Source organism: Calliphora vicina, chromosome 2 (assembly GCF_958450345.1).
Source record: "Calliphora vicina chromosome 2, idCalVici1.1, whole genome shotgun sequence".
Lineage (NCBI taxonomy): Eukaryota > Metazoa > Arthropoda > Insecta > Diptera > Calliphoridae > Calliphora > Calliphora vicina.
Window position 1 is genome coordinate 132,149,615 of NC_088781.1, and position 14,756 is coordinate 132,164,370.

The 14,756-nt window shown below is 30.1% G+C and overlaps 1 protein-coding gene and 5 non-coding genes across 7 annotated transcripts in view; 1 reads left to right on the forward strand and 5 right to left on the reverse strand.

Annotated features, from left to right (window-relative positions):
* CdGAPr (GTPase-activating protein CdGAPr) overlaps nucleotides 1-14,756 on the forward strand; it is a 174,109-nt gene that overhangs the window by 4,491 nt on the left and 154,862 nt on the right. The gene's annotated exons all lie outside the window — the stretch shown is intronic.
* Nucleotides 443-515, reverse strand: TRNAR-ACG (transfer RNA arginine (anticodon ACG)). Its single transcript has one exon. It is a non-coding gene; the product is annotated as a tRNA-Arg (tRNA).
* TRNAR-ACG (transfer RNA arginine (anticodon ACG)) lies at nucleotides 13,445-13,517 on the reverse strand. The gene has a single exon. It is a non-coding gene; the product is annotated as a tRNA-Arg (tRNA).
* Nucleotides 13,650-13,722, reverse strand: TRNAR-ACG (transfer RNA arginine (anticodon ACG)). The gene has a single exon. It is a non-coding gene; the product is annotated as a tRNA-Arg (tRNA).
* TRNAR-ACG (transfer RNA arginine (anticodon ACG)) lies at nucleotides 14,294-14,366 on the reverse strand. Its single transcript has one exon. It is a non-coding gene; the product is annotated as a tRNA-Arg (tRNA).
* Nucleotides 14,654-14,726, reverse strand: TRNAR-ACG (transfer RNA arginine (anticodon ACG)). Its single transcript has one exon. It is a non-coding gene; the product is annotated as a tRNA-Arg (tRNA).

The window sequence follows — 14,756 nt, forward strand, 5'->3', positions numbered from 1 at the left end:
GTATTTTTGGGCGTTACAAACATGAGCAGAAATGCATAAAAGCCCACCCCTTGCTGGTGTATACATCTAGCCCGGTAGCATTTACTAATGTTAGTTCTTCAAGTTTCTCCAACCCACATACGCCTGTTCTTATTTATTTGCAAATAAAATATCAAAATTTGTACTGCATACTTTAGGGAGCTTTTTTATTACTGTTGAATGGACTCAAACAAATAAATTCCGCGTTTTAAACGGAATTTTTTTTCTTTACAAACCATCTCCTGAAAATTTCGAATCGAATAAAAAAAAATCAGCCAAATCGCTCCAGCCGTTCTCACGTGATGACATTACATACATGGACCATTTCATTTTTATATATATATAGATAGATGATTTGATTTAGTATGATTAAATTATTAAGTATTAACAAATAAAAAAAAAAACAAAAAAAAAAATTATTCTGCGATCCTGCCAGGAGTCGAACCTGGAATCTTCTGATCCGTAGTCAGACGCGTTATCCATTGCGCCACAGGACCGTGTATTTAGCGATCAACGCTATTTTTATAGCAACCCAATGACTAATAAGCAATCGATTTGCTGCTACTAAAGCTATTTATAGATTTATATTTAAACAAGTGTAAAGCACAACGCAAAACATCTGCCATAAATCAGAAATGTAAATAAAAGAAAATTTAAATTACAAAGTGTGACAGCTGCCCACATACACTTTATTTTTAATTTTGTAAATTTATTTAAATAATTTGAGCAAATTACACTTTGTTTCTTGCCGTTTGTTTTCTTTGTAATTTTCTTCTTCCTCTGACATTCACTTGTAATGATGACAACTCAGTTGCCATAAAATAAACATATGACCTAGTTTCTCCATACGACATATAGGGGGCACTATCATCAATACGGTAAGGCAGTGAAAGAAGGGTTGTATTTAAGATTCAACAATGAATCGAATGACATTACAAATTTGAAAAGAACCGACGAAAACCCGAAGGTAAGGAGACTGACGATGGGGATGGTGATCATTATCTGCACGTTGGAGTCTAATTGAAGTCATTAAGGCAGAAGGACTTATTGTAAATCGGTGGTTCTTTTTTTTTACCAAGAAAATTAATTAATTATAAATAATTAGACGTAATTTATTATCCGTGTTTTTTTTTATAACTTCTTATCAGTGTATATACTATCTGAGGTAAGAATAATAAGGGAAACCTTTAGCTTAATCCTTATAAATAAAAAGTAATTTTAATTTTCTTTTATGTCTATTTTATACTTTACTAATATTACCTATTTATTAAAGTATAAAATTCAAACATGTAACCCCCATTAACGCGAATTCTTGTTATGTGTTAACTTATAGTTATATTGTCAGTTAAGATAATTATATTTATTAAAACTGTCACTTTAACTTAAAGTTAAAACATAACCATACATTGTGATATTGCGGGTTGGTAAGAACGTTAAAATGCCTTTTGTTATGAATGTATAAACACTTTTGTTTAACAGTGGTTTATATACATTATAATAGGGAGTCGTAGCAGAGCCATCTGTGTTTGAAATTTTGAAGACTTCAAGAAAAAAAAAACAACTAGTGTGAGCCCTAACCCTAGTAAAAATCACCACGCTATCAAATTATAGCACCAAATTATAGCATCAGGGACAAGAACCTGCATAACAAAAGAAATCCAGCACGGGGAACACCAGCAGCATACACTTGTTTTGTAAGATAAGTACAAACTAAAGAAAAAAAAACTAAGAAAAAAAAAAAACCAAAAATCTAAATTTCAATATTATAAAAAAAAAAAAAACCGTTACAACACCAATAAAAAAAAAATAGACCGTTATTGAAAGGTGACCTTCACATGTCACACGTGATGTAATTGACATTCGACTTTCACATGACCTAAATAAACTGTGTGTTAAATGCAACTAATTGTTTGTCCAAATTTATATATTTTATATATATATGCATAAAATTAAATAAGAAACTAAAATTATAACATTAATATATTTATTTACTACTTTTATTATCATTTTTCTTACTATTTTCATAAAGTTATAATAATTAAAATAGTTAAAATAGTTCAAAAAAACTAATTAACCATTAAGCTTTAACGATTATAATTTTAATTTAATACAAATAAACCTATAAAACTAACCACATAAAACATTTTTTTTTTATAAATTTTTGGATAAAATTTATAAAAGAAAAAAAAAAAAAAACTAACCTAAATTATTAAAATAAAAATATATATATATATGCTCTAAATATTATATATATATGTATATATTTCTAATAAAGTACAGTAATATATATATTCTAACTAACATATACTGTTTTCAAATTAGAGTCTTATAAATATTTGATTCAAAAATTTCAAATTTACAACGTAAATTAAATTATAACTTGATCAGATAAATTTAATAATCTTATTTTAAATTCAGAATAATTATTGAATTTTGTCTCGTTTGTGTAAATTCGTTGAGTAAATATTGAATCAAATATTCAAATAAAGATAAAAAAAAAAAAAATATGAATTAAGTAAGTTGTTTAAACTGAATTAAATGATACTATAAAATAATCTAAATGAGTATTTAAAATATTTAAACAAAATTAATTAAAACTAATAAATAAAATAAATAAAATAAATAAAACAAAAGAAATAAAATAATCAAAGATAAACATAATAAATCAATAAAGTAATTAAATAAATAACATAAATAGCATAACAAATACTTAAATGATGAAATAATTTAAAATAAATCGAATAAAACATAACTTATGAGAAACTTAATAATAACAAAATAAAATACAACTTGATATATATAATCTAACTATAATATTTTTTATTTTAATTAATAAATAATAAATTAACTATAAAATTAATAACATGATAAACCAATAATAAATTAATAATAATAACAGAAAAAAAAAACAAAAACATCTCAATCTAATATATTATTTATTTTCTATTAATGGTTTTTTTAATATAATGTTATATATACATACGTATATAAATTGTTAATATTTTGTATTATTGTTAATATTTTATATTATTGTTAAAATTCTTGTATTATATGTATATTGTTAAATGTTCATAAATTTGTTAAAATATTATGAATGAAACTAAATTATTTCTTTTGTAATACTAATTAAATTATTAATGTATTATGTTAAAAATAATTTTTGTTAATAAACTTGTGTAATTTGTAAATTATGTGCTAAAAGTTATTATTTTGGTTGAAATGTAGCTTGGTCAAATATAGTTTTTGGTGAGTTTATTATTTAGGGACATCATTTAGAAAATCAATCTTTCAGTAGGCCAGAATGATGTCAAGGATGACTGAAACATGTCATAGTGGGAGGGCAGCCTATCCAGGAACATGTCACCTAATCCTGTGCACTCTAGTCCTGCCATGTTGAATTTGTTGTTGGTGCATAACAACAATATATGTCCGTCCGTTTAATGTATGGTGGTTCCTACTATGTCTTGTCCGGTCTTTTGTTCTTTTATGATGGCACGAACTTATAATTGTGAAAACCCAAGGAAAAACAACCCCCTCATTTCCGGCGAGCTACAGCCGCAGCAAACACCAGCGTGCCATTTCCTTAAAGACAAGGTTTATCACAATTTGGCGCCCAACGTTCAGCTTTTTTTTTTATAAAAAAAGCATAAACTCAGTACGAAGTGAATTTTAAGGATGGTATGTCCCGGAAGTTACATATAGTATCATGCCTGCGTTGCGACTATTCCAAGAAAGCCACTGGTTACTGAGTAGAGTTAAGTAGAATCAATTCAAATCGAATTCAAAGCTAAAGTCATGATCTAAAAGACCAATGTAGTTAAATGTTCATTTGCTTTTACTTTGAAGGAGAAGAGAAGTGATTCTACGAAACTCAAACATTTTTTAATATTAACATTCATGATTCTATTCATAACTACAGATAAAAAAAAAAAAAAAAAAAAAAACAAAAGACTTAAGCAACAAACTTCATATACAAAATTTAACATGGTACAAATTAAATTTTTTTATTATAATAAAGAAATAAGAATTTACATTTCACAATTTATTTAAAGATATTCAATATTCTAAAAAAACAATTTAGATTTATTTGAGTGCTATTTAGATGAATAATTGTGGATATCAGGGCTGAGAATCTAGAGCATCATCAATTTCTTTATTTCTGCCAAGCTACAAAAATTCAACCATAACATGTTGTTATCTGAAAAAGAAAACATATACATATAATAAATAATTTTGTTATTAACAATTGTAATTAGTATTACTAATAGTTGTTATCTTATTTAAAACTAACTTGTTTTGTTTTTTATGTACAAATATAAATACTAACTGGACATACAAACAAATACATATATCACATAAATTAGATACAAATTTCTATAAAAACTTTTTCGCGACAATTTATATGAAAAGGAGAAAACGTTTTAAACATTTAGGGCGATTTTCGATACGAATTAAGTAGGAAGATAGGACATTAGTTTTTTTTGAAATGAATACTAGAAATCTTAGGTCATCGAGTAGAACTAACGCTGCGAAAAATAAGAATACAGTAGCCACGTCATTGACCACAACAACATCCACACCACATAACATAACTGCAATACCTCATCCATTGGTAACTACAAACGCAGTAACACCTTTACTAAGTCTACAATTTCCACCTGGGTTTGGGCCATTAACTACGTCATCTATTGATAATAGCGACTGCACTATAACAACACCTCCATACAGTAGTATTACCGCCAGAAACAGAAGTGGGCAAGAATCAAATAACATGTCAAATAATCAGCCAAACTTACCAAGACTTAATGAAGAAATTAGTCCGGATTTACCTGTAAACGAGGATGGATTAACACTTCATGATTATGTGCGGGCATCTGTAGAAGCGGCACAAGCAACTATCATGCGAGATGTGCAGGAGAATATGCAAGTAATGATACCCCGGATTATACGCGACTCACTAAGATCTGAGCGTACCTCTACCCTAGAAAACCAAAATGTTAGAAATGAGATGCCACGTTTTACTGATCACTCATATCTACAAAATATGAACGCTCGTGGACAACGGTCAATGAACCAACAATATCTTAATCCTCCACAACAACATCCAAATCTACAGCCATTCCAACATATAAATCACCCTCCAAACACTTTTCCACCACACATAGACTTTCAACCTCCATTCCAACAATTCCCAAATCACCGATTCCAACCAAACATGAACGAGAATGTAGCGGCCAGATATAAACCATTTACACCATGTCAATTGGAAAAATGGGGACTTAAATTTGACGGGACAAATAAGTCATTCACTGTCGAAGATTTTGTCTTCAGAGTTGAAGCTCTGAGAGCTGACTACAACTGTCCTTGGGATGTAGTAATGAAGGGATTTCACCATTTGGTGACCGGTAATGCCAGCAGTTGGTTTTGGTCATACCGAATGCAAAACCCATTTTGTGAGTGGACAACATTCAGAAAAGACATCATAAAGAAATTCCGTAATTTTGAAAGCGATTTTGAAATCCATCGCAAGATAATGGAACGAAGGCAATTACCAGCGGAATCAGCAGATGCTTTCATTTCCGATATTGTTAAACTGAAAAACCAGATGCGTCACAATGTGCCCGAAGACGAACTAGTGCGGATAATGAAAGACAACCTGAAAGATGGATTAGCACAGCTCATTTTCCCAATAAAAATTTATTCTATCGACCAATTACTTGAAGAATGCAAAAGAGCCGAAAGAAATATAGCAAAAAGAACTCCATATCGTCAAAATATGCAAAACTACAGGCGAGTAGCTGAACTAGAGCAGGACATGATTTCAGAAGACAACGACACATTTAATATTGAAGCACTTCGACAAAACTCCTTATCTGCTAAACAGTTAGTCTGCTGGAATTGCAAAGCAATAGGCCATTCATTTATCGAATGCACAGTAGTTCAAAGGAACCTATTCTGCTACAGGTGTGGGTTCGAGAACGTAACGACACCAAGCTGCCCAAAATGTCAGGGAAACCATCAAGTGAACATGCAAAAAACTGGGCAAGCATGTTCGAAAATGAGACCCGCCCAGTAGAATCTACTTTTATAGCAAATTCGGACGACAAAACAGATAATTTGTATAGGGAGCAGCTAAACTTCAAAGATAACATCATTACTAAGATTAATTCAGACAATTGGAAGAGTCCTGTGATTATGAACAGAGCTGAAACTACCACACAAGTTCCATTCCAAAAACAAATAATACATAACATACCATTTGAAGTCCGTATGGAAAACTACAATAGAGTAAGGGATCGAATATTTAGCGATTATAATCCAATTACAAGTAATAGAATAGAGAAAACAAGAGAAAGGTATAACAGAAGAAAGACCGAGCGAAAAATAATAGCATCAGCCTCAGTTAATAGCAATGAAGATCTAAGACCATACATGGACGTATGTATAAACAACTTACCATTTAAAGGGCTCATGGACAGCGGAGCTACTATAAGTTGTCTAGGTAATAATTGTTTAAACAATGTAAATAAAATGAATGCCAAAATATTGGACTTTAAATCGTCAATAAAAACGGCTGATGGTAAAAACCATACTATAATAGGAAAAGTTAACGCAAGTATATCTGTAGGTAAAAAAACTGTGGACTTAATATTATATCTTGTCCCGAACTTAGTTCAAGAACTAATACTAGGCTACGATTTTTGGCGGAAAATAGGAATTAAGCTAAGTTTAGAGGAAGATACAATAAATGAAATCTCAGTAGAAAATGAACCAGATAGCCAACTAATACATCAACTATCATGGGAACAAAAAGTAATGTTAGAAGAAGCCAAAAGTTCATTCAAATGCTACACAAAATTTGGACTAGGTAAAACCAAGCTAGAGACCCATACAATTGAAACAGGGGAAGCCCCAGCGAAGAAATTACGCCACTTTCCAGTAAGTCCCGCTGTTCAAAATTTGATGTATGCCGAATTGGACCGCATGATCATGTTGAACGTTATTGAGGAAACAACATGTGCTGAATGGAATAACCGTGTTACGCTGGTAATAAAACCTAATAAGAATAGACTTTGCCTCGATGCCAGGGAGCTAAACAAAGTCACCAAAAAGGATTCATACCCTCTCCCAAACATCGATGGTCTACTTGCAAGGCTGGGCGACACATATTTTATTTCGTCTATAGACCTCAAGGATGCCTTCTGGCAAATCCCTTTGGACAAAGATAGTAGCCCCAAAACAGCTTTTACGGTCCCTGGGAGGCCGCAATACCAATTTAAGGTGATGCCATTTGGTTTGTGCAACGCTGCACAGCGTTTATGCCGCCTTATGGATAAGGTCATACCAGCGGAACTAAAGGATCGAATATTTGTTTATTTAGATGACTTATTAGTAGTATCTTCCGACTTTGAAACACACATTCAGATGCTAAAATTAGTAGGTGAAAGACTCACTGCAGCTGGACTCACGATAAATATGGAAAAGTCGAAATTCTGCTATAGAGAACTAAAATATTTAGGATATATCGTAGGAGGCGGAAAAATCAAACCAGATGCTAGTAAATTAGACGCCATTTTAAAAATTCAGCCACCAAAAAATCCTAAGGAAGTGCGAAGATTTCTAGGTACAGTAGGATGGTACCGCAGGTTCATCCATGACTTTTCTACACTTACTGCCCCGCTAACAGATACACTAAAGAAATCTGCAAAGTTTATATTAACAAATGAGGCCTTGTTAGCTTTCGAAACTCTTAAACAAAAACTAGTATCTAGTCCAATTCTGATTAGCCCGGATTTCAATCGCCCGTTTTTTGTTCAATGTGATGCCTCAAACGTCGGTGTAGGAGCAGTCCTGTTCCAAAAGGATGACGAAGGTGGAGAGCATCCCATTGAATATTTTTCCAAAAAACTTAATCCAGCACAAAAAAATTATTCCACCACAGAAAAAGAGTGCCTGGCGGTTGTGCTGGCGATTGAAAAGTTCCGTCAGTATATTGAGTTAATGGACTTCACAGTCATAACAGACCACTCTTCACTCAAATGGCTTATGAAGCAACAGGACCTTAGCGGACGCCTAGCTCGATGGAGTCTGAAGCTTCAAGGGTACAAGTTTGAGATCGAGCATAGAAAAGGAACTAAGAATGTGGTACCAGACATGCTGTCTAGAACGGAAGTAGATGAAATCGTGGCAAATGAAACAAATTTTATAAATTTCGATTCTGAACAGTTTAAAACCGAAGAATATTTAGCACTAATTGACACCATCGAACAAAATAAAGACAGATTGCCCGATCTAAAAGTCAGCGAAGGTATCATATACAAGAAAGTCAAATTTACTAGTGAAAATTTTGAGAACGACGAAGAGTGCTGGAAAATATGGCTACCTACAGGATTGACTGAGGAAATTATAAGAAAAGCCCATGAAAATAACACGTCACATGGAGGAACTGCTAAAACTCTTTACAACATAAGAGAATTTTTCTACTGGCCTTCAATGGTGAATCAGATAAAAGATTTTGTCGGTAAATGTCAATGTTGCAAAGAAATTAAACATCCCAAATACACCTTAAGACCTACCATGGGAAAAGAGGTAGTGACAGATAGGCCTTTTCAGAAGATATACGTAGATTTTTTAGGTCCTTACCCAAGGTCAAAAATAGGTAACACATTTATCTTTATCGTTCTTGATCACAAAACTAAATTTGTGTTACTTAAAGCTATGCCAAAAGCGACAACCAAGGCTGTCAACAAATTCCTAATTGAAGAAGTCTTTCACAAATTTGGAGTACCAGAAATATTACATTCTGATAATGGGAAACAATTTGTGTCTGAATCTTTTAAAGAGCTGTTAAATATGTATGGTGTAAGACATATTAGAACTGCAATTCACTCTCCACAAGCTAACGCTAGTGAGAGAGTGAATCAATCGATCTTGAATAGCATAAGAAGTTATCTTCAGTCTGATCAAGCTAAATGGGACGAAAACCTTTCAAAAATCGAATGTAGTCTTAGATCTACTATTCATTCCTCAACTGGTGTTACGCCATTTTATGCCCTCACAGGATATAACATGATAACACATGCTCAAGCTTATGATATACTTAGAAAGCTTGGATCTATTGCAGATGGTGAGAATTTGGTACTGCCTCATTCAGGACAAATACAAATCATACACAAAAAAATGAAGGAAAAGATGCACGATGCATATATAAGAAATGTCAGATCATACAACAAGCGCAGTAGATCTATTAAATTCATGCCAGGACAAGAAGTCTATAGAAAGAACTTTGTGCAAAGCAACTTTTCTAAAGGCATAAATGCTAAGTTGTGCAAACCATGGCTTAAATGCAGAATTAGAAGGGCAATTGGCAATAGCCAATATGAAGTGGAAAACTTGAAAGGTCAATTAATAGGTATTATTCACGCACAGCACCTAAAACAATAGATTATAGTGAGCGGTATATATATATTTAATAACATAAATTTACTAAATTTATATTAAGCTAGAAAAGTTTGCCTACTAATAGTTTATACTACAGTTTTACTTTACATGTCACATACATATTTGATTTCAAATGACAAACGTTGTTTTCAGTGAAATACAACCAAATAACACCGACAACTTTTCCAAAAGATAATATATAGTCGTACAATAAAAACAACACTATCGCCTAGAACAATTGATCTATTGACAAACATTCATAAATTAGTATAATAGTAATTTATGACTAAGTATGAATGGAGGTATGATGACTGTGGCAACGATTATAAAAGTTAATATTTAGTCTTTTAGTATTCTCAAACTTCGGAAACAAACGCTACATTCATCTTAAAACACACTGACGTTACATTATAATATTTTATTTGACATATTGAAAATCATAATTTTTGTATATTACATACCTAACTAAAAGATGTTTATAACTCGTCAAGGATGGAAAATTTGCATGGCACAGTATGGCGTGATGATTTAGTCCTAGAGTTGTGGCTGTTATTGACTGGAACCTTTTATTTTGTTTACTAACAATTGGATAAATTAGCTGACAAAGTTCGTTGAACTTCTCTGAAAATATAGGTCATGGTTATAATTTTGATTCAAGGCCATCGGAGGCTGACACACACACCATTGTTTTGACACACATCCACTCTATAACTCATAGTGCACCTTTTTCCCAACTGTTTATCCTTCACAGGTTGCAGATAAACAGCTGGCTTTGTGACAGCTGCCCACATACACTTTATTTTTAATTTTGTAAATTTATTTAAATAATTTGAGCAAATTACACTTTGTTTCTTGCCGTTTGTTTTCTTTGTAATTTTCTTCTTCCTCTGACATTCACTTGTAATGATGACAACTCAGTTGCCATAAAATAAACATATGACCTAGTTTCTCCATACGACATATAGGGGGCACTATCATCAATACGGTAAGGCAGTGAAAGAAGGGTTGTATTTAAGATTCAACAATGAATCGAATGACATTACAAATTTGAAAAGAACCGACGAAAACCCGAAGGTAAGGAGACTGACGATGGGGATGGTGATCATTATCTGCACGTTGGAGTCTAATTGAAGTCATTAAGGCAGAAGGACTTATTGTAAATCGGTGGTTCTTTTTTTTTACCAAGAAAATTAATTAATTATAAATAATTAGACGTAATTTATTATCCGTGTTTTTTTTTATAACTTCTTATCAGTGTATATACTATCTGAGGTAAGAATAATAAGGGAAACCTTTAGCTTAATCCTTATAAATAAAAAGTAATTTTAATTTTCTTTTATGTCTATTTTATACTTTACTAATATTACCTATTTATTAAAGTATAAAATTCAAACATGTAACCCCCATTAACGCGAATTCTTGTTATGTGTTAACTTATAGTTATATTGTCAGTTAAGATAATTATATTTATTAAAACTGTCACTTTAACTTAAAGTTAAAACATAACCATACATTGTGATATTGCGGGTTGGTAAGAACGTTAAAATGCCTTTTGTTATGAATGTATAAACACTTTTGTTTAACAGTGGTTTATATACATTATAATAGGGAGTCGTAGCAGAGCCATCTGTGTTTGAAATTTTGAAGACTTCAAGAAAAAAAAAACAACTAGTGTGAGCCCTAACCCTAGTAAAAATCACCACGCTATCAAATTATAGCACCAAATTATAGCATCAGGGACAAGAACCTGCATAACAAAAGAAATCCAGCACGGGGAACACCAGCAGCATACACTTGTTTTGTAAGATAAGTACAAACTAAAGAAAAAAAAACTAAGAAAAAAAAAAAACCAAAAATCTAAATTTCAATATTATAAAAAAAAAAAAAACCGTTACAACACCAATAAAAAAAAAATAGACCGTTATTGAAAGGTGACCTTCACATGTCACACGTGATGTAATTGACATTCGACTTTCACATGACCTAAATAAACTGTGTGTTAAATGCAACTAATTGTTTGTCCAAATTTATATATTTTATATATATATGCATAAAATTAAATAAGAAACTAAAATTATAACATTAATATATTTATTTACTACTTTTATTATCATTTTTCTTACTATTTTCATAAAGTTATAATAATTAAAATAGTTAAAATAGTTCAAAAAAACTAATTAACCATTAAGCTTTAACGATTATAATTTTAATTTAATACAAATAAACCTATAAAACTAACCACATAAAACATTTTTTTTTTATAAATTTTTGGATAAAATTTATAAAAGAAAAAAAAAAAAAAACTAACCTAAATTATTAAAATAAAAATATATATATATATATATGCTCTAAATATTATATATATATGTATATATTTCTAATAAAGTACAGTAATATATATATTCTAACTAACATATACTGTTTTCAAATTAGAGTCTTATAAATATTTGATTCAAAAATTTCAAATTTACAACGTAAATTAAATTATAACTTGATCAGATAAATTTAATAATCTTATTTTAAATTCAGAATAATTATTGAATTTTGTCTCGTTTGTGTAAATTCGTTGAGTAAATATTGAATCAAATATTCAAATAAAGATAAAAAAAAAAAAAATATGAATTAAGTAAGTTGTTTAAACTGAATTAAATGATACTATAAAATAATCTAAATGAGTATTTAAAATATTTAAACAAAATTAATTAAAACTAATAAATAAAATAAATAAAATAAATAAAACAAAAGAAATAAAATAATCAAAGATAAACATAATAAATCAATAAAGTAATTAAATAAATAACATAAATAGCATAACAAATACTTAAATGATGAAATAATTTAAAATAAATCGAATAAAACATAACTTATGAGAAACTTAATAATAACAAAATAAAATACAACTTGATATATATAATCTAACTATAATATTTTTTATTTTAATTAATAAATAATAAATTAACTATAAAATTAATAACATGATAAACCAATAATAAATTAATAATAATAACAGAAAAAAAAAACAAAAACATCTCAATCTAATATATTATTTATTTTCTATTAATGGTTTTTTTAATATAATGTTATATATACATACGTATATAAATTGTTAATATTTTGTATTATTGTTAATATTTTATATTATTGTTAAAATTCTTGTATTATATGTATATTGTTAAATGTTCATAAATTTGTTAAAATATTATGAATGAAACTAAATTATTTCTTTTGTAATACTAATTAAATTATTAATGTATTATGTTAAAAATAATTTTTGTTAATAAACTTGTGTAATTTGTAAATTATGTGCTAAAAGTTATTATTTTGGTTGAAATGTAGCTTGGTCAAATATAGTTTTTGGTGAGTTTATTATTTAGGGACATCATTTAGAAAATCAATCTTTCAGTAGGCCAGAATGATGTCAAGGATGACTGAAACATGTCATAGTGGGAGGGCAGCCTATCCAGGAACATGTCACCTAATCCTGTGCACTCTAGTCCTGCCATGTTGAATTTGTTGTTGGTGCATAACAACAATATATGTCCGTCCGTTTAATGTATGGTGGTTCCTACTATGTCTTGTCCGGTCTTTTGTTCTTTTATGATGGCACGAACTTATAATTGTGAAAACCCAAGGAAAAACAACCCCCTCATTTCCGGCGAGCTACAGCCGCAGCAAACACCAGCGTGCCATTTCCTTAAAGACAAGGTTTATCACAAAAGAATAAAGAAAAAAAAAATATATGAATAAATTTATAGACAAATTTTAAATACATATAGGTAATAGGAGGTCAGGCTAATAATAGAAATATCAATAGAGAATCTTAAATAGAAATAATCTAACAAGAAGTAAATTTGTTTGGCAATTGATTATAATCAATTACAAATACGTAATTATTTGAACTTTTAAGATTGCTTCAAAACAATTTTAACATCTTGTAATTTCAAAAAAATTGCCAGTAAATTTAAGTTAAATAAAAAAAAATCTTCGATCTTGCCAGGAGTCGAACCTGGAATCTTCTGATCCGTAGTCAGACGCGTTATCCATTGCGCCACAAGACCATATTATTTACTGTTACAATATATTTACTTAAAACTATCTTTATTTTTTGAATACATATAATAAAAGCAATTACAATTCTGTTTAAATAGAATTATTTTTTTTTATAGAAGTTATATAAAAAAATTTTTCTTCGATCCTGCCAGGAGTCGAACCTGGAATCTTCTGATCCGTAGTCAGACGCGTTATCCATTGCGCCACAGGACCGTACAACGTCAACAGGGAAAATATAATATAACAGAAATGCAACTATGCAATTGTTTTTTTTTGCAATTTGGCAACATGTCATTTTGTTCAAGTGAAATTTTTGTATGGAAAATCAACTATTGTGAATGAAAAGTTCATGGGAATATCACGGTAGCAATTTTGCCTTCGAGGGAAATTGATACTTCATATGGGAAAATAAATTTCACATGTTATTGTCGATAGGGGCGATTATTTCACTAGTATGATAAGAATGTAATATTATCTCTGGTACAAAATGTGGTTTGTGTCTTTACTAAATTAAATAGGAATCTAGCTTCACACACATAACATATTAAACAATTCTTAATAAAAAAATTTTCTCTAAACCGAATCTCAGTAACGTTTTCATTTTTAAAAATAATTCACATATTTTGATATTCTGTACTCGTTTTACTTTCAACTAAACAGAGATGTTTCAATGTCCAAAATCTTACGATTTTCACAACATGAAATTTGTCAAGTATTTGTTATATCGGTCGTTTGATATCACTCAATTTAAGAATTAAAAACATATAAAATAAAAAACTTTCTTCGATCCTGCCAGGAGTCGAACCTGGAATCTTCTGATCCGTAGTCAGACGCGTTATCCATTGCGCCACAGGACCGTGTTGCATTACCAAAACAAAAGTTGTATATAAATGTTTCCTATTCTATTTAATTTTTTATCACAACGATCATGAGTCATCATAACTCTGAAATACAACTCTGTAAGACAAATTTTGCAATAGTGCAATTTGGCAACCTAGCATTTTGCACCTTAGAAATTAAATTGTTGATAATTTCATATTTTTTTTACATTATTTTATTAGATTTTATATAAACCTATTAAAATTAAAATGAAACCTAGTTTAAACAAAGTGTTTTTTAATCTATTAAGAAAAAAAATGGTCTGCGATCCTGCCAGGAGTCGAACCTGGAATCTTCTGATCCGTAGTCAGACGCGTTATCCATTGCGCCACAGGACCATATAGAATTTGAAACAATATTCACCCTAT